At 43.2% G+C, this 21,458-nt stretch overlaps 1 pseudogene; it reads left to right on the top strand.

Moving 5' to 3' along the window:
• Positions 1 to 16,654: 16,654 nt before the first annotated feature.
• Positions 16,655 to 18,057, top strand: LOC143590125 (protein PHLOEM PROTEIN 2-LIKE A10 pseudogene; annotated as a pseudogene).
• The last annotated feature ends 3,401 nt before the right edge of the window (positions 18,058 to 21,458 follow it).

The raw sequence follows: 21,458 nt of genomic DNA, 5'->3' as shown, positions 1-21,458 counted from the left end.
TTGAGAGTTAAGAAAGCGGATGCGTGGATGTAAATCCTTTTACCGTTCACCTTGAGGTGGTATTTATAGCCATGGGAGGAGAGTAGGTCAATTGTCGTATTCCACGTGTTCCAATCGGGATGTGCGCACGTGCCTATGAGGCGGTTGGTACATAGGACAACTGACTCATGGTGACCTAGTACTATGATATACTAGCTTGGATGTGTTGTCACCATTTTATAGGTTGGAAGTCATTTTCATGAAGATACTTTCTTTTTGCACCATGGCTAGAAAGATCTTGGTTGTCCCTTCTTCTAGAAGTTACATCTTCGCGTCTGGAGCTATGTGGTCTGAGGAATGCGTGGTTGTCCGCGGAGCACGTACTTTGGAGGTGGGTTAGCACCCAACCTCTTCAGTTGCTAATCTTGTCGTGCTTTGTTACCTGTTCTAGTTAATGAATTATAGCTAGTACGTACGTTTAGATTTTAAAACACCAAATTCTTATACTACATATTTTCTTGCCGACTCTTGCACTTCTTGATTTTTTTTTTCATTTTCTTGGTCGGCTAATCGAATGATTTCACAAAACTAGACGAAGCCGAGTATCCCAGTTGGGTTCCTCGTTGTGTTCCTCGTTGTAGGAATAATCCGAACCACGATTGGCTCAAATAAGGAAACATTGCCAACGGAACTTTAAGATTGTGTCATTTTGGAGCTTCTCAAAATTTAGGATTTAAGAGTGACTTTTCGTTTTTTGATAGCTTTAGAAGTTGTGTAATCAAACCTTAATATTCCGTATCTATTTATATTATTAACATACGGGTTAACAAGGTAACCGATTTTAAACGACTATATGTACCTTCCCCTACGACTAGTTCATATCGGTTAACTGAATTATAACCGCATAAAAAATTCGATTTCGGTGAGCTAGGTATGGTTTGTTAAGTATTGTGATAAGTGAAAGTGACATTTGTGTGAAGAATTGAAGATGTTCAATTTGTGGAAAGCTTTTTAAATATGGCCACAACTTTATTTCGAATTATTAAAGCTTAGGGTAGTAGGGCAGTGCCACAGTGGGCACACACAAGAAATTATTAAAGAATGGGTACACAAAAGAAATAATTCACATACACTAAGATGGGTTAGTGAATAAACACTATGTGACCCCGGCGGATTATGGATAATCTTAGGGTTAAGTAGATGTTTCTCACGAGGGTTAGGTCCTGCAAAGATGGTTATTCTTCTGATGACCTGCAAAACAGACACCGTGAGCTCGTCACTGAGAAGGGGGGGGGGGGGGTTCCTCCTTGTGACCACCCTCCGGCGTGAGAATCAGACTAGATTGCTCTGAATATAAGTGTATATTGAGAGAAATAGCTAGGGAAGATAAGATAATATCAGATGATATGTCTTGATACCGATCCAAGGTGTTGGAGTATTTATAGCCGAAGGTAGGTTTCCAAGCAGGTACAGCCAGCTGTATAATATTCATTTTCCACCAACTGTGGGCTACGTACGTGCCATGCTGGTGGTTGGTGGGTAGGCAGCGGCTGATAGTGACATGGCCGGCTGTGTACTATTCCTTTTCCACAAACTACAGGCTATGTACGTGCCACGATGAGGGTTGGTGGGTAGGCAGCGGCTGATTGTGACATTTTGTACTGGAGCATGCTCCTCCTCGTACTATTGTCGGTGAGCTGTCACCCTGTGATTGGTTCATGGGCTGCTTTGGTCAGATCTTGTCTATTTTGTCCATACCTTGGCAGGTATAGTACAAAAGATCTTCCAGAAGCATACGGACTGGCTCTTTTGGGCGGGAATATTCCCCGCCTTGCTCATTCCTTCTTCAGGTGACATTGCTGAAGTATTAAGAGTTAGTGCCTTATGCGTGTAGCTTTACTGTTAGTGCGGTTAGCCTTCCTTCTCAGCTTGTACCCATAGCTGCGGGAACAGGCAGGGTACTGTGCCAAGGGAGGCTTTCCTGCGGGAACAGCTGGATTACTGCGTGTAAGGTCTTCATGGTGGGTCTTGCGGAACCAGTTGGTCTTTGCGCAGACGTACCCCATCAAGGTGTGTCTTGCGGGTCCAACTGGGCTTTGCGGGGACCTACCTCTTCAAGTCCCCCCAGTCCATTGTTCTTCTCATGAATTAGTGAGGTGAACTTTTGGACTTTAAGCAAGGGGTTTTGAAAGAGGTTTTTGTTTTTTAAGGTTTTCCGTGGGGATTCTTCCCGCGGTTTTCCTAATGTCACTTGCAGAAATTCCTGACTTTTCTGCCTGATCTTTGGTTATGATGCGTGTAGGTGTTTAACCTCTCCGCAAGTCGGGAGCGTTGAGTTTCACTTATATAGGCTCTCCACGAGGTTTTGGTAGTTTTGGACATAGTGATCAGTTATGTTAAACCACCAATTCCGCCTTGAAGTTTCAAACAAGCTAGTTCTCAACGTTCCCGCTATGCGGAGGTGTTATTTCTCTTTCCGCAAGCACGGCCCATAAGATCCTTCTTGGCTTTAATTCCCTGCAAGTGCTAAGTATGTGAAGGGTTTCGCCTTGACACTGTACCCGCACTTGTCTTATGGTTTTTTACTTCCCAAGGTAAGGGGGTATATTCCCTCTTATTTTTGAGTCTTTTTGAATCTTTTTGAAATTCGAAGAGTTGGTGAAAGGATAAGAACAGTCCAAACTGTTGAAGGGACGTTAGCGTCTTCCGACGGTTTCTTCTGACAGTTTCAGGACATGCAGGAAGTTATGGCGACGTGACATTATATGGTCATTCCAGACGCTTTTCAGGCGCGTGGGCGCGAGTTTTCGGGCGCGTGGGCGCGAATTTTACGGCACGCGTCCTGTCGACAGCTGTTGCCAGCTTGCTTTCCACGTGTCATCTTCTCATTGCTCCTGCGCTTTCCTCTCTCCGCATTAAATTCATCGCATTCATTGCGATGAGTATATAAAGGGAGGAGGGGATGCATCTCAACTCACACTTTCACTTCCTTCTTCTTCTAAGCGATTTCCGGCGAATACTCTAACTTTTGTCGAGCATTCTCCTGAAATCGTTCTTCTTTCCATCCCCAACATGTCTTCCCTTCACGATCCAGAAGTCACCGCTGAAGAGTCCGACGTGTATATCGAGAACCCAACGTCCACTTCTGACAAGGACGATAAGAGTACTGCTGGCGAGTGCCAGTGTGCTCTTTCCGTCGACCTTTATGAGTACATCGTCAAGAAGTTCATGCTCGAGCCTTTCGAGCCTGAGTTTCCTGAGCCTCACCAAACGGTGTACGATGCCCCCAAGGGCAAGATAGGGGTATATGTTGCATTCTTCATCTATGGGAATCTCAGGTTCCCATTGACGAAGTTTGTGTACCGTGTTTTGGAGAAACACGGTGTACACTTGACGGAGGTACACCCAGTGGCGATCGCCAAGATCCGCCATTTTGAATGGGTGTGCCTCATTCTGGGTGTGGAGCCCCGCGTCGACCGCCTGATGACCTTCTACTCTTGGAGGTGCATCCAAGGCTGGTACACCTTGGTCACTCGGATCAATGGTTTGAAGATCTGTGCTACCGAGCGCAGTCTTCGGTCTTGGAAGCGGGAGTTCGTCTATATCTCTGCCCGTGTCGTCCCTATTGCGATGACATTCAAGAACGGGAGAGCACTCCCCAACCTTCACGTCTCCAACTACCAGGAGGCGGAATGGTTTACCAAGATCTCCCGGATCCAGACTCCGGTTTACCGATTTGCGGAGTCTGGGATGGTGATGCTCGGTATGAGCCGGGTGTGGAAAGGTGCTGGGGAAGAGGCGCCACAGATTCCCATCGTCCTCGAATACGGTTTGAACTCTATCCCTTACGGTACGCTTCATATTATTTGCTAATTTAGGGTTTTTGTTCTAACCATTTCTTTCTTTTTATTTTCAGAGGGAAACAACTTGCAGTCGCTTCTACAACCGCGTAAGAGCGGTGGTCCCGCTCGGCTGGGTACTCGTGCTCTTGATGAGAACGAGTTGCCCATCCTGGAGCAAACGGCGGATCGGTTTGTGGAGGTCTACCCGCCAGGCCACGAGATTCTGAGCGCCACGCGGCCAGGTAAGGGTTTCTTTAACCCCCGCCCTCTCCATGCTCAAACCTCTGCTGGAATTCCTCTAATTTTGTCATCTTCTGATGAGGAATCCGCAGATGGTCCTTTCTTCGTGAGGAAGAAGAAGGCTGTTGGCGCGAAGGGCAAGTCGAAGGTTACCTCCACTGCCGATCAGGGGAACCGGTCTGACTCGGAGACCGAGAGCGAGGAGGCAGTGGGGAACCCTGGTGATGGTGAGACCACTGTTCCGGAGGTTGAGACTGCTATCACCTCCGGGCAGCCCAGTACGACGACGGTGACCGGCATGAAGAGGCCGGCTCCATCGGGTTCGTCCACGCCTGTCAGAACCTTCAAGCTTAAGAAAACTCGTAAGTATAAATTATATTCAGCTTAACTGCATATCTTTCCGCCATCATACTTATATATCTTGTCTTCGTGCAGGCGTGGATGCAACCGCATTTCAGAGTGGAGCGGGAAGGAGCATCTCTGGACCCATGACGGTAGGTTTGGTCAACCTACCCGAGGCGATGACCCAGGCGGCTGCGCCTGTTTGCAGCATTGGTTCAGTTGCTCATCCCGTTGAGGCAACTGTTCCAACTGTAACATCATCTCCGCCGGCTGTCAGTGCCATCTTCACGGAATCCTTCACTGAGCCGGCAGTGGTTTTTTCTGCGGGTTCTTCCACAGCGACGGCCACGGTTGAGAGTTCACCTCTAGTGAGTTCACCTCCATTGATTTCTATCGCAGGGGCCTCTACAATGCCTCCTCCGGCGCCGGCGACTACGGCCGGTCCCTCAGGTACGTTCAGGGTTGGGGCTTATAGCCCATCTTTGCCTCCTTCCCATCTCCTTGACCTTTTGGATGGATATCCTTTAGGTTCAGGTGATGGGTTTGGTGCCTATCGACCTGTTGTCGACCCTACAGGTGCGTGGGGATATTTTGGCCTTATCCCTTTTATCATCTTTTTTTTAACTGTTTTTTTTATTGCAGTTCGTGATTCCAACGAGGTGTACGCTCCTCGGTGGAGTATCCGCCGGGGAACGACCCTCCGGACTGCTGCGGATTGTGTCGAATGGGCACGCCAAGCCGCCCCAAGTGGTGCGTTGGGGGAAGCCATGTCTAGCTACCAGGAGGGTAGGCTGACGAATGAGCTTCGGATTCTCCTTGCCCGGATGCAGCCGCTCGTCGAGTTGCTTTGTCGTGAAAACGACAAGTTAAAGACGGCGCGTAGCCAGGAAGTGGCTCAGGCGCGGGCTATCCGGGAGGAGAACAGGAGACTTGCCGCCATTGCTGCGGAGAAGGAAAAGGCCTTCAAGGCCCTCGAGGTTGAAGTTCAGGCCCGGCTCGAGGCCCGTTCCAAGGCTACCCAAGCTGTTAACGAACAGCTTAGGTTGGCTAAGGAGACTGCACGGAAAGCAACCGAAAGGGCCACCAAGGCTGAAGCTGTTGCTGAGCCTCTACGCACTGAAGTTGAAGAACTTAAGGCCAGATTAGAGAAGCTCCAGCAGGCTCATGATGCCTTGGCCATGGAAGACGCCAAGAAGCTCCAAGAGATCTTGGACCAGAGGGGCATGCTTGACCACACTGAGCGTAAGCTGAAGGGCGTTGAAGAGGCTGCAGCTAAAGATGTGTTGCTTGCCAACCTTACTAAAAATGAAGCCGAACGCGCCCGTGATGAAGCTCAAGCTGCCCTCCAGGAGGCTCTGGTCACCAAGGAGTGGCTTCTACGAGAAGCGTTGTCGCATGTATGCGTAGTTCCGTAGTTTCTTCACGCTTTTCTTTATACTTAGAAAAGTTTTTAATATATTTTTATTTTGTAGGTTGTGTATCGGGTTCTCACGAACACATCCTATGACGATGCTATGAGCGCAGCCCTCAACGCTTCTCATGAGGATGGGGAAAAGGCTGGGTTCCTGCTTCGTCTAGGGTTTGTTGAACAAGGCATCCCGCCTTCTAACTTCCCTCTTTATGACGTGGATACTGAAGCTGCTTATGACCAAGCATTGAATCAGTATGCTGCCTTCCCGCATCCGCTGGTGGGGAAGGTGAACGAGATTGCGGCTGCTGATGATGGGCTAGCTATTCTCAAGGCTTTCCTTGAACCGCCACACTCAACTGATGGTGCGGGTTCAAGCGGGAGTGGTCCTGAAGCTTGATCCTTTAGATCCCTTCCCACTGTTAGAATAGATTTATATTTTTGTATGCGGGTATATGCCCAGCAATTCTTGTAATATTTGAATTTTGATGGAACATAAATTATTTGTTAATGCCTTGCCTTGTAAACCTTATATGTTTTCACGCATATTTTAGTTTAACTTAGCAATTTCTTGAGTACTTTGGATAAGTTAACCTTTCAACGTGGCATATAATAGGTTAAAGTTTTGCTTTCTCTTTCGTGATTGTGCGGGTAAGACCGTCACTTTCACTTAGTAGGATGGCTAAACTTTACCTATATCTGACCTGCGTGAAGGTTTTCCTCATCTTTTCCTTAGAAATTTTTACCGTTTTTAAGCTTATGCGGGTTTTACCGCCTTTCATACGCAACGACTTACTTCTTTTCACACTTATTTATGCGGTGAATACCGGCATATCAGTGTGGAAAGTTCATAAGTATAAAGGTAAGGCTATCAACACAATGTGATAAAGGAGAATCATTTCCATTAGAAGTGGCTCTAGGCCTTTTCTTTACAAGTTTGGAATTGATCTACATGTAACATTTGCGTAATTGAGCTCCATTCCATGTTCTTGGGATGGGGGTGCCATCGAGCCTTTCGAGCCGGTATGCTCCCTTTCCCAAAACTTCTTTGATAATGTATGGTCCTTCCCAGACCGGGGCCAGCTTTCCTGGGCGCTCTTGGTTCGAAGCCTCGTTGTTACGCAATATGTAGTCTCATACATTGAAGTTGCAGAGTTTTACCCGCGTGTTGTAGTATTTTTGTATTTGTCGCTTGTAATTCTCTTCATGCGCTGCGGCTAAGTCTCTGCGTTCTTCGGTTAGCATAAGGTCTAACCGTCTTTCTGCATCATTGTCTTCTGGCTGAGTCAAGACCCTTGGTGAGGGTAGACCAATTTCGACCAGGACCATGGCTTCAGTGCCATAAGTGAGGCTGAACGGGGTTTCTCCCGTACTTGCCTTTTTCAGCGTTCTGTTTGCCCAAAGGACGTGTGGAACTTCGTCCACCCAGCCAGATCTGTGTTCCAAGAGTCTTTTCTTTATGCCGTCGACGATGCTCTTATTTGCTCTTTCCACCTCACATTACCCTGCGGGTGCGCCACTGAGGTAAAGGTGTGGGTGATTTGAAGTTCTTCCAGCCACTTTTGTAGCTTCTTGTCAGCAAAGTTGGTGCCGTTATCGCTCACCAAATTCTGTGGAAGTCCAAAACGACAAATAATAAATTCCCAAATAAATTTTTTGATATGTTTTGCGGTTGTTTGGGCTAAGGGTTTTGCTTCTATCCACTTGGTGAAGTAGTCGATGGCTACCACTAGAAACTGAACGTTCCCTGCTGCTGTGGGAAATGGGCCTGTCACATCGATGGCCCACTTCTGAAATGGCCATGAAGAGGTGACTGGAACAAGTTCATTCTTCGGGCGATGCGTGTTGGGTGCGTAGAGTTGGCAAGACCTACACTTTCTGATGTATGCCAGCGCATCCGTATGCATCCCCGGCCAAAAGTATCCCGCGTTGTTTAGCTTAGCTACAACAGCGCGTGGACCTGCGTGTACTCCACAGATGACCTCGTGCACTTCCCTTAGGAGGTAGCCAGCATCTTGGTTGTCCACGCATCTTAGGAGTGGGCCAAGAAAATTACGTCTGTAAAGGATGTCATAGATGAGTTGATAGTTCAGTGCTTTACAGCGAATTTTTCTTGCCTGTGTTTTTTACTCTGGTAGTATACCCGCCGCAAGGTAATTTATTATTGGTGTCATCCACGTTTCTGTGCCGGTTTGGATGACACAGATTTCCTTGTGCGGGACTGATGGTGCTCCAAGGAGTTCAATGCGGATGTCCTTTCCCAAGTGGGTGAAGGCTAATGATGCAAGCTTGCTTAACGCATCTGCAGATTTGTTTTCGCTACGCTTGACGTGTATGACTTTACAATCGTTAAAATCGCGCATAAGGGTTTTTGCTTGTGCGAGGTACAGGGCCATTGTGTCGTTCACGGCCGTGTACGTCCCGTTTATTTGGTTGGCTACTAACATGGAATCCACGTGGGCTTCCAAGTTTTTCACTCCCATCTTACGCGTAATTCTCAGCCCGGCCAAGAATGCTTCATACTCCGCTTCGTTATTCGTACTTGGAAAATCCAGTCGAATAGCGTAAGTGTATTCTTGGCCTGCTGGGTTGGTTAGTTTCAACCCTGCGCCTGAACCCTCGTTGTTGGCTGCTCCATCAGTGTAGAGTCGCCAGACATCATCGATGTCCTGTGCTGGAGAGGGTTGAGCCTCCTCCTGGCACTCTTTCTCCCGCGAAGCGGGGACTTCTGCAATAAAGTCGGCCAAGACCTGGCCTTTTATGGCTGGTCTTGGCTTGTACTTTATCGCGTATTCTCCCAATTCTATTGCCCATTTGGCTAGGCGTCCTGACAATTCGGGTTTGCCTAGAACGTTTGCAAGTTTGAAGTTGGTGAGAATGGTGATTGGGTGACCTTGGAAATATCGTCTTAGCCTGCGTGAAGCCTGTACAAGTGCTAAGACTAATTTTTCCAGGGTAGAGTACCGGGTTTCTACGTCTGTTAGGACACGGCTAACATAGTAGATTGACATCTGGATGCCTTTTCGCTCTACTAGCAGGACTGCCCCGGTTGCTCTATCTGTGGCGGAAAGGTATAGGATTAATTCCTCCCCCGTTTCTGGTGCTGTGAGCGTTGGGAGTTCGATCAAGCGTGACCGAATTTCCTGAAAAGCTGCTTCCGCTTCTGGTGTCCAGCGGAAGTGCGTTTTCTTTAAACAGTTTCTCAATGTTGACACGAATGGGAACGACCTATCCGCATGGTTTGCCAAAAAGCGGTTAAGTGCGACTAGTCGTCCATTCAGTGTCTGAGCTTGCTTGATGGTAGTAGGTGATTCCATTTTGATAATGGCTTCGACCTTTTCAGGGTTCGCTCTGAAGCCATCTTTAGTAACAATGACTCCTAAGAACTTCCCTTCTTCCATCCCAAAGGAACACTTGCTCGGATTGAGCTTCATGTTTATCTTTCTGAGCGTGTTGAAAGTTTCTTCGATGTCTTTCAACATTGCTTCTGGCTCAGGGCTTTTGATGACCAAGTCATCCATGTAGACTTTCAAGTTCCTCCCAATTTGGGCATGAAACTCTTTGTCCATCAGGCGTTGGTATGTGGACCCGGCATTCTTAAGTCCGAATGGCATCATTTGATAACAAAATGTGCCATCGGGCGTCCGAAATGCGGTTTTGTCCTGATCGTCAACGGCCATGTGGATTTGATGGCACCCCTTATACGCATCAAGGAAGCATTTAAGGCGAAACGGTGCTAACGAATCTACCTTAAGGTCAATTTCGGGTAACGGGTAACAATCTTTGGGGCATGCTTTGTTTAAGTCTTTGAAATCTATGCACATGCGCCATTGTTTGTTAGATTTCGGTACCATGACGGGATTTGCAACCCATGTTTGATATCTGCTAACGCGTACGATGCCCGCGTCAAGGAGTTCCTTGACTTGGGTTCTACACGCGTTAGCTTGTTCCGCCCCCATTACTCTGCGCTTTTGTATGACTGGCGTAAAAGCCGGGTCACACTTGAGCTTATGCTCTGCCTTACTTCGAGGTACACCAGTCATGTCAGCTGGTGTCCACGCGAAGATGTCAGCGTTTTTCTGTAGTAAGCGTTTGAGTAAGGTGCGCGTAGGATCAGTGACTGTTGGGCCAATGGTAACAGCCTGGTCAGGGTATTTGCCATTGAAGGCCCATTCTTCTGGTTCGGTGATGGTTGGTTTAGCCATCTTTGGTTTGGGTTTAGATGAGACAGATGCGATGCATACCTGGGGAATACCGGTGATCATTGCTACACCCTCAGCTGTTGGCCATCCCATAATGCCGTGGACTGAAGATACCACGGCATTGAATCTTGCCATCCCGTCTCTCCTGAAGAGAATGTCGTATGTGTGGTGTGGCTTCCTCATTACGACAAAGTCCACGTCTTCTGTGCGGGAGTGTTTCCCGTCCGTGAGAGTGACGGGGAAAGATAGGATACCCAGGGGGTGTTTGTGCTGCCATCGAACCCTTCCATCGAGGCGTAGACCGTTTCCAGGCGTTCATTGTCTTCGTCGTCTAGCTTGTCGAAGAACTGCCTGTACATAACCGTTGACGAGGCGCCGTTGTCAGCAAGAGTGCGGGAAGTGATGTAGTGCCCCAGCTGGCTTTTGATGACGATAGGGCCTTCTTTGCTGGGTTTTCCTGGCACTCGCGGGAAGCGCACCTCAGCTTCCTTCCACGCGCATGGTTCTGTCGTTCGTCTTTTTCTTCCTCTGACGTTACTATGAATCATGTGGATGCTGATGTCAACGGGCTTTCGTCCGTTGCCTTTGTATTGGTTATCATTCATCCCTCCATTCTTGATTGATGCCACAAGGTGTGTAAGTTTTCCATCCTTGACGAATGTTTCAACAATATCCTTCAAGGATGTACACTCCTCAGTGGTGTGACCCTTTGTCCCGTGGAAGTCACAGGATTTGCTCTGATCCGCGTTATATCGCTGCCGGATCATTGGAGCTTTTGCCATGGGAGTTTCTCGGTGGCAAATATCTCCGTGACGCTTTTGGTGAGTGGAGTCCACCGGGGGTTTCGGCTTGATGGGTGCGTGTTTTCCCTTCCGCCTACTAGAGGGCGAGAGCTGGATGAGGTGTCAAAGTTTACCCTTGACTGCCAAATACCTAGCTTCCTCTTTTTGTTTTGCCGGGCGGTCCGGACGTTGTTTTCTCTAGTCCTCTGCGTGTAGAGGTTTGTACTCTGGGGAAGATTCCTACCCAGTTGCTTCTCCGTTTCGCCAAAGCGCTTGGCCGCCGTCATGATGGCATCCCATGTGGATGGCATGCCGTCTTTACCCGTCAACGTGCGGAAAAGCTCTGGGTATTCGGCGCCCTGGATGAAAGCGGCGCGAACAAGATCTTCGCTTATGGTGCCCAGACTCAGCTTCTTCGAGTTGAAGCGAGTGATGAAGTCTAGTAAAGATTCATCCTCCTCTCTAACGCAGTTGAGGATCGTCCACTGCTCTTCAGTATATTTCCTCTGTTGACTGAAGTGCTGGCTGAACTTGTGTTGGAAGTCCGCCCAATCATAGATGTGGTGGACCGGTAAACGATCAAACCACGCCCTGGCCGCTCCAACCAGCGTCATCTGGAACATATAACACCACGTGGGTTCCGTCCAGTTACTGACGGTTGCCCCCGCTATGAATCTGTTCAAGTGATCGTCTGGGTCGGATATACCATCATAAGTGCCAATGTTGGACATCTGTTTGGCACTCTTCGGGGCGATAGCTTCCGCAATGTCCCTTGCAAACTTGGACGTTCCCGCATTTGCAACAGTTGGTCTAAAGGTTTTGGAGAAGTCACGTGGGTTTCCCCCCGCGTTCCTTGGTTTGAAGGTTTCTCCAAAATTCCTTCTCGGTTGGAAGTCCGTTTCCTTGCGCTTCCCTTTCGCCCTATGACGAGGGTTTGCGTCACTGTCGGACTCCTCGCAATCATCGTCCAAGTACTCGCACTCATTGCTCATGTTGAGCTGTTGTCGAGTGCTTCCGAATTCGTCAGCCTGTTGGAGTGAACGTAAGCGTTCATCCAACTCAGCTTGGAATTCCTTCTGACGTGCTTCCGCCCACGCTTTAACTTGATCAAGTGTTTGGCGGGGGAGCCTCGTCTGTTGTCTCTCCAACTGGGTATCGGTGAATCCCAGTGAAGGATTGTTTACTGCACTTGCCCCCGCTTGGGTAACCGGGGTAGTGTTCGTAAAAATTGTGTACTCGCCGGTGTTCCCCCCACTAGCTGGGGTTGTGGTTACCGGAGTTTCTTAGTCACTCGTTGGCCTTGGCATCGGAGTAACCTTAACCATCTTTCCAGAGGTTTTGAAAAAACTGAAAAAGAATTAGTTCTAGCTTTTATGCACGGATGGCGCCAATGAAGAAACACTATGTAACCCCGGCGGATTATGGATAATCTTAGGGTTAAGTAGATGTTTCCCACGAGGGTTAGGTCCTGCAAAGATGGTTATTCTTCTGATGACCTGCAAAACAGACACCGTGAGCTCGTCACTGAGAAGGGGGGGTTCCTCCTTGTGACCACCCTCCGGCGTGAGAATCAGACTAGATTGCTCTGAATATAAGTGTATATTGAGAGAAATAGCTAGGGAAGATAAGATAATATCAGATGATATGTCTTGATACCGTTCCAAGGTGTTGGAGTATTTATAGCCGAAGGTAGGTTTCCAAGCAGGTACAGCCAGCTGTATAATATTCCTTTTCCACCAACTGTGGGCTACGTACGTGCCATGCTGGTGGTTGGTGGGTAGGCAGCGGCTGATAGTGACATGGCCGGCTGTGTACTATTCCTTTTCCACAAACTACAGGCTATGTACGTGCCACGATGAGGGTTGGTGGGTAGGCAGCGGCTGATAGTGACATTTTGTACTGGAGCATGCTCCTCCTCGTACTATTGTCGGTGAGCTGTCACCCTGTGATTGGTTCATGGGCTGCTTTGGTCAGATCTTGTCTATTTTGTCCATACCTTGGCAGGTATAGTACAAAAGATCTTCCAGAAGCATACGGACTGGCTCTTTTGGGCGGGAATATTCCCGCCTTGCTCATTCCTTCTTCAGGTGACATTGCTGAAGTATTAAGAGTTAGTGCCTTATGCGTGTAGCTTTACTGTTAGTGCGGGTAGCCTTCCTTCTCAGCTTGTACCCATAGCTGCGGGAACAGGCAGGGTACTGTACCAAGGGAAGCTTTCCTGCGGAAACAGCTGGCTTACTGCGTGTAAGGTCTTCATCTCTCTGAGCATGGTGGGTCTTGCGGAACCAGTTGGTCTTTGCGCAGACGTACCCCATCAAGGTGTGTCTTGCGGGTCCAACAGGGCTTTGCGGGGACCTACCTCTTCAGTTAGGATTTTGTTTTTTCTCTATGTTATAACTTCTCTCTTTTTTTAGGCTCCGTTTGTTTTTTTAGAGGTTTAAGTCTGAATCTGAATATCACATCTGAATGTTAAGAGGTGGTTCAAATATCTGAAATCTGAATCATTAAGAGGTGGAGGCTAGAGACGAACCTCTAGTCGTCGGAGATGGAGCCTAGTCTCCGGGTTAGAAGTTAATGGAGGCCGGAGACAAACGTATGTTTTTTTTTGGTTAAGAGGTTTTCAGACCCACTAAAAGCTCTTATTGGTTCAGATGCTATTAATACGCTGAACCTCTTAATGCCAAAAAAAACAAACAGCCCCACGTCTGATTACGTCTGACCGAATCAGACGTTTTCCTCTATTCAGAAAAAAGAGGCAAAAACAAACAGGGCCTTACAGCCTGGCTCGTTGAATTTATATATTTTTTTATTTGAATTTTGACCTTTCTTTTATCAATAAAAGTTTCAATTTTTAATTAGTGTTGTTAAATGTATCCTCTCCATACTAATATTATTAGTTACTTGATAATTTCGATACTAAACGCAATCTTGCTTGAGTGAAGGATCCTTTTGTTGCCCTAACCATCGATCACCCGCACTATTGAATTTGATCAAATTTGGTCACCGCTGCAAAATTTTTGATTGCATGTCATACCTTTGTTGTTGTACTTGTTGAATTGGCGCTATAAATTTCCGTCGGTAAGAACTATGATGAGGATTTGACAACTCTGATACCAATGTTATGATCGATTTAGAGAGATAACAAAATAACTAGAAGAATATGAAGTTTACTCAAGTTCATCGATTATAATGGGACTTTACAATTACAACCCTTCATGCTTTCCAACAGTTGACTCATAACCACCTATACTATTTATGACGTAAGATAAACTCGATACTAATAAACAGTAATAATATCCTAATAATAATTTACATTCCAATCAAGTCCGCCTCTAGAGCCAACAAAATAAAGCTAGGGCTTTACACTCTCACTTTTAGAGCCTCCAATTTACAGAACAAAATTAATGATTATACATTTTCTTAGAACAACATCGTTTAAGACCACGAAAGTGGTTGAGTTGACCGTGATTCCAATAGTGGGTTCTTAATTCATTTGGAGTGCACTCGTCATCCTTATCCACACATTATACCATTTCAATGTTCAAAGTTCAAACATAACACACATAAGTAAACGTTATACTAGCCTTCAAACATATGTGTGAGAGAAATCTTATTATAAACTTTCATTATAGCTCATTGGCAAATTTGATCCCTTAACCACACCTTCTGGTAATTATATTACCACCATAATCTTTTCTTTACTTAATTTTCCACTTTATCTAATCAAAAGTTCCCGAATGAACTTTTGAGGATGCAAACACGTACGTACTAAGTGCCGCACTTCTAATACAAATCAAATAACCAAAAAAGAAAACACACAAAGAATACCAAACTTTTAACGTGAAAAACCCCGAGAATTTAAACACCGAAAACCCTAGCAGGGATTAAATTTAAACGCTATATATGTAGTTGTTGTCCAATTAGTCATGACTATACCAACGTTAAATATTTGTAAAACAATATAACACTACAATTACATCATCAGCAGTCTCTCTCAATACATAAATACATACATATGGTATATATACTGCACATGCATATAGATATTATCTTATATATATTGGATTGATTTTTACTTTCTTATCTCTGGCCATGCACATAAATGCTAGATGAGAAATCATATTTGTAAAAACCAAATCAAACATATATGTCGAGATCAAATTTGACAAGGAGCTCTAGAATGAATGTAATTGACAAGTAAAGAATTGAATAGCGTAGATATCCGACTTCCACACAATTGAAACTAAATTCTAGCTATATTCTTGGCGCTACTACAACTATAAGCTGCAACACATCATTTGATTATGGACACCGATATATAGACATCACATGATTGAGGTGTATAAGACCGAAAAGTAGACTTCAAAGACATTTGATATGTAAGAATAATTTTGAGAGAATCACTAAAGAGTGTATCGTCAACTTGTTAAGATTTAGGCTATATTAATATATTATGTAGATGATAATGGTTATTTGAAGATGGCTGATTCAATTGTTAAATAGTTAGTATTTGAGTTAGGGCCATGGAGATATGAAGAGTGCCATAGATTACTTCAACTAGGAGGACATTGATTTTTGATAAGTATGATTCATTATGAAATTCCCTTAGAGCACTTCAACCCTATAATTAATTTAACTATAAGTTATAATTTTTAAATTCGTTTATCTAGTTATTTGTATTATTTCCCCCTTTCTTTCACTCACATGCACTCATAAAAAACGTTATAAATATGGGGATGAAGAGAGAAAAAAAATTTAAGGGATTTGTTTGTTATCTCATAAAATAGGGGGATGTAGACGACTAGGCGAGGATGAAGGAAGAGATGTAGAGGTGTTTTCTGTGTGTTTGTTTTTTCATTTTCACTTGTAATCAAGATTGAATTTAGGGATGATGGATGAGAAGTGAGTGCTTTTAGGCCCATCAAAATTGCAATGACATTAAATGTATCATAAAATTTGAAACCACCTTAAAAGTCCATACGCAACAAATCAAATAAATTAATAAGAATTGAAATCATGTTCAATGACCACTACGAATTTATGAATCGAATAAAAAAACCCATGATCTAGATAAAGAAACCATAATATTTTAATGGCTTAATCCGAGTTATTACGGTAAACGTTTTTGTTGACCTAGATCGACAAAATGTCCGTTTAGATAAACGTACGAATACAAATATAGGATGATCCACTAAAAAATAATTTATGGTTTCAATGTTTCAATCACTTAACCCTAGTTATATAAAGAGAATATAAAGAGAATAATCCAATTGATGGAAACATAATTAAGGTACCCAATAACACACACACACACACACACACATATATATATATATATTCGAGTAGTCTCCCTCAGCGAGAGCAAGGGTAGGGCATACCCTTAAAATGGATATGAAGTCTTGAAACAACTCTCTAGGAAACCCTTTGCTAAAGACATCAACGTACTGAGATGAAGACAGTATATGAAAAACCTAAATATAATTAATTCACACTTCTTCTAGAACAAAAATGTATGCCATTCTCTACATGTTTTGTTCATTAGCGTTGAACTAGATTTTCTAATTGACAAATCGAATACACGTTCGTCGTTGTAAACAATAGTAGCTTTTCGAATAGGAACATAAAATTCGATAACTCAATTACACAACCAGCTAGCTTTAACCACAACATTGGCCACCATTCTATACTCCGCTTCAACACTAGATCAGGAGATTGTAGACTGATGCTAATTAATGAGTATACAGAAATACGCAATCAACTTTGTTATAATATAGGGGGGCAATTTTAAAGTTTGAAAAGTTGAGTAGCTAAAATTGAATTTAACCAAATATAATATTAATAACCGGAGTGGATGAGACGATTGGGAGGTAGGTGTTAACCAAACTCGACGACGCAGACTCGTTCTTCATATCCGCTTCAAGGTTCGTTAATTCACACACACCTATACGTATACGTTTACTTGTATCTATATCTTCATTCAAACCCCTAACTCAATTGCCAATTTTAATCGGAATTAAGCTCTAGTTTCCGAAACAATTAGTGGTCATATGGATTTAGATCTTGTCAAAAAGACTTTTAATTTCACCCAAAAGAGAAAAAAATGGATAATTTGCATCGCAGCGTTAGGCTTTGCAACTTACGGTGCAATTAGGGTTTATAACTTACCATCTGTGGTCAAAAAGAAGGAGAGGCTTATCAAGGTGTTAAGCTCAATCGCTTCGATAGCCGAGTTACTAGGCGACTCAGCCGAGACGTTAGCCGTTGTTTCAAAGGATTTGAAACAGTTCATACAGTCTGATTCTGATGAAATCCCCAATAGCTTGAAACAGTTATCGAAAGTCGCCAAGTCCAGTGAGTTTTCGGATTCGGTTGTTAGTGTTACCCGAGCGTTAACTGTCGGGGTGTTGAGAGGTTATAGAGTTGGAGGTAGGAAAAGGGATCCCGCTGTTGGTTTTGCGGATAGGGCGTTGGATAAGCTGTTTTCGCCAGCTGGGTCTGGTTTTGTGTCGGTTGTTGTTGGAAGTTTTGTTAAGAATATGGTTATGGCGGTTAGGTATGATTTGAACGGTTCGGGGTCTTCAACAGATTCGGTTCAGAAGTGGGTAGATGTTATAGCGGAAGAGAAGTGCAAGAAACTAATTGGTGATTGTATACAACAGTTTGTGAGCACGTTGGTGACGGTGTATTTAGACAAAACAATGGATGTAAACCCGTACGATCAGATAATATCCGGGTTAACGAACCCGAAACACGATGAAAAAGTTAAGGATTTGCTGTCCACGTTTTGCAATGGTGCGATAGAGACACTAGTCAAAACGTCACATGAAGTGATTTCAAATCCGAAAGGGAAACAAGAGCTTGTTTTAAATGGAATTAATATACGGAAAAGTGAGAATGATGGGATTATTAATAGGATTTCTTCAACTTTGGCGGTTCCTAGTAACCGAAGCCTTGTTCTTGATGTGACCGGGAGGGTGACGTTTGCGACCGTTAGATCGTTTTTGGACTTTTTCTTGGAGCAGTTGTCAACCGGTGTGAAACGAAAGGTGGACGTGGTTCATGAAGAGGCTGTTGATAAAGGGCGTGAAGTTTATAGGTATGTGAGTATGAAATCGTATGCGGCTATGACTATATGCCTGTCTGTATGGTTGCATGTGTTAAGCAGTCCTTGGAGTTTTGCATCTGCATAAGTGTGTTTTTATGAATATTCTTTGGCTTAAATGGATATGATATGATACAATATGATTATGTGTGTGTATAAATTTGTTGCTGTTTCATTATGATTTATAGGTTCGAAGAACAGAATGGCTCTTGTTTGTTTGTATCAGATTACAAGGATATGAAATTTTATCTACATATGTGTGTGTGTATTTATATATATTATGTGTGTTTTTTTCACACATACAACTGGGCTGGTGGTGTCAATGCAGAAGTCTCAAATTTGTAACAAAATTGGGAATTTTTGAGATATAGTTTTCTCAAAACTAGATTATTGTGTTTGAAACTTGCGGAAAAAGGTTGTAAAACGTATGTGTTTGATTCGGTATATTTATAAAGAACTTTGAGCTTTTGCACATTTTCGAGAATCCATGAACAAGATCTATACATCTTATGCTTTTCTACTTGAGTTTTATCTTCTGGTGCTTTGCATAAGATTGAAAAGTTTAATTTTTTTAATTATAGTTTCTGAAAAGTTCAGTTTTACTTGAATCACTTAACACGTTTAAGGCTTGTTCAAACTTTGAATTGTCTGATTTTTACTAATTATTAAACTTAGCCTTTCCACATTGCTAGCCTGTAACTTTGTTAAGCCCGCTTTCTGCGATCGCAAAACGAGCAACAGTATGAGTAAATTTAACCAAAAGACTACGTCAAAGAAATTTGTTGAAGAATGATTAGAAAAGTGTTTTGACCTTTTAAAGTACCTTTGGAGATGAAACAAAAACAATTTTTTTTTCAATGGGGTCACTAATCTTCAGTATACCTGGCAAAACAAGTGGGCCGGGTCAGAACGTATCGTAAAAATAGTCATTATGGTTCGGGTCAGAATGGGTTTTTGACAAAAGTTGGAACAAGTCGAGATCGGCCCATTTTGAAAATGTGAAATGCGGTAACTTTTATGCCCTTTGAATCATATTCTCTGTTGATGACCTGCGTTAAAAACATGAATCACAACAAACCCAAAAGCCATATGATGTCTACTTTATGATGGATTTTACATCTAAAAACATTAATACTACTATAAGTTCACCAACACAATATCAGCAAGTAGTCACCCTGAGTTCATTATAGTAGGCATGAATGCATGATCCTTTACATGGCCCATATTATCCCATTTTTGCACAATGCCAATATTGACAATTAAGGTATATCTAGTTGATGATTTGATGGCTCAAATTCAAACATGTTTCATCACCAACAATATCCAATATGAATTACAGACAAAAACAAACATCCCCACAATTGGAAATCAATTGAACACAGCTATATACTTATATTAGTGAAACTAAACGGTAGCATTGATTTAATGAATCATTGTGCATGTGATGTTTTGCAAAGCCCAAATACACCAATGAGAATTTCTATTTAACCCAAAATGGCCCATAGCCTTAAATTCAAGGCCCAAATAGACCAAAAATTCTGTCTATGGACCAATATTGCCGCTTCTACTTTTCGGTACTTAGATGTGTCGCTTGGTGATCGGGTCGCCCCCCTCACCCCTCTCAAAGCCGGCTTTGATGACATGGCACTGACATGGAGGAGAGAGAGCATTAGAGATGGGATGATCACTCCCACAAGACCACCACCCTAAATTGATAAGAATTTTATTAATAGTTTTCATATCAAGGAAAAATACATGTCATGGTACGTTGTAATGAAAGATGAAACATACGAAGCTTGCATATGGCGGATACCAGGTATATAGTCTGTCTGTTTATTGTCTAGACTAGATATATAGTCTGTATATATTAATGTAGTACCTTGCTGAAAAAAATGTTTAAATATGCATAACCCGAATTTGAGTTTATAAAATCTGATATTGTCATGTCATGTTGGCTCGTTTACAACTCTAGCTATTACTTGATCCAACCAAGTTGAGTATTTATAAGGCTTATTCATGAATATTGTTTACCAATGTAAGCCCATGCGTGTTTGAGTTATTTGAACATGAACTGAACGTTGAAATATCCAAAAGTGGTCCTGAATCCGTTATAAGATATGTTGTTTAATGTTTATATATGTTCATTCAACTGCCAACTACCGTAGGTTGATTCTTTAATCTTAAATTTAATGCAACCGTCTTTTTTATCCATCTCCTAATTTAATTAATTGTTGGTCCTGCTTTCAATTTCCTCATCGTGTGGACAGACGTAATATAACTTTATATATGGCACACAAAATACCTACGTCATATCAAACTAGTTTTATTATTAAAAGAGGTTCAAACTTGTTCTACATAATTCTTCTATGAACACACTGCCACTCGTTTATTATAAGTTTAATTTAAAACAAATTGATGTTATCCGTTAGCACATCTAAGATGGCAAATAGCTCGTCTCGGTCTAAAGACGCCATGTCACGTCACCACGTGCCCGGGTTGCCACTCTTACGACAAAAACGTCTCTCCTCCCCCTCTAGTAATTAAAATCCGCCTACCCCATCCTTGTACATGTATGTGGCACACAAAAACGCTCAAGATGGGTTAAAACACACCTCGTGGATGCACTTAAACGTGACATTTTTAACAAATCTCACATCATCCAACCCATCTATGAAAAGATTGTGGATCACAAACTTCAAATGCCAGGTTGTAAAATAAGTTGATGACTTTATACTTCAGTGAGCTTTGATTAGAGAAATCTTAGGATGAGTGATCCTATAAGGTTTTTAGTGAGGTCTTCAATATCACGTTATCTAAAAGTGAAAGCAATTACAATATATGTGACGGTTATATGTTGTCCCCAAACCAAAGGCTTATATAAAACCATTAATTTATTAACCATAACGAGTTTTATAAACATGTATAGCTCGTTTTCAAAACATGCAACTTTTAAAAATAAGCTTCCGTATTTAATAAATAGTACATAGAAATCTATGTGTATATATACGTACAAATAAAAGTAACTGAAATGGAGTTTAATATTCATGGATTTTTCTTCTGAGTATAAATGTAATCAAGGTGAGCAACAAGAGTCCTTCTCATCAAACACTCTTCTTCACCGATTCCTTCACACCCTTCTTCAACCTCAATACCCTACAAATTACAACACAAAACATATATATATTACGATACGAAATCAATAATACGCTATACGGGTTCAATTTTCCTAGAGGTCGGGGTAGCTAGCTTACCTTGCTTGCTGTTCTTGTGGTGGTGGTGGTGGGTTCGGGACAGGCGGAAGAGAGGACGGGAGAGAGGAGAAGAAGGGATATCAAGAGGAAGAGAACGGTGGTTCTTGACATCTTGGTGATGATTATGTAATTAAGTTGACTGAGGTTCGGAGAAAAGAATTGTATGTATGTATGTATGTATGTATTGTGTTATGTATATGTTTCAAATGGGATCGGAGACTTTTAGCCAGGCTATATGTTATATATAGAAAAGTATTTTGTATTGAAAAGTATTAATTCTTCTCATATTTATAATCCAATCAAACAATTC

This window comes from Bidens hawaiensis, unplaced genomic scaffold, assembly GCF_021521415.1.
Source record: "Bidens hawaiensis isolate Kalapana, Puna unplaced genomic scaffold, B.hawaiensis_p1.1 tig00038172_1, whole genome shotgun sequence".
Lineage (NCBI taxonomy): Eukaryota > Viridiplantae > Streptophyta > Magnoliopsida > Asterales > Asteraceae > Bidens > Bidens hawaiensis.
The sequence above is the reverse complement of the archived record's forward strand: the minus strand, read 5'-3'. Positions and strand labels throughout refer to the sequence as shown.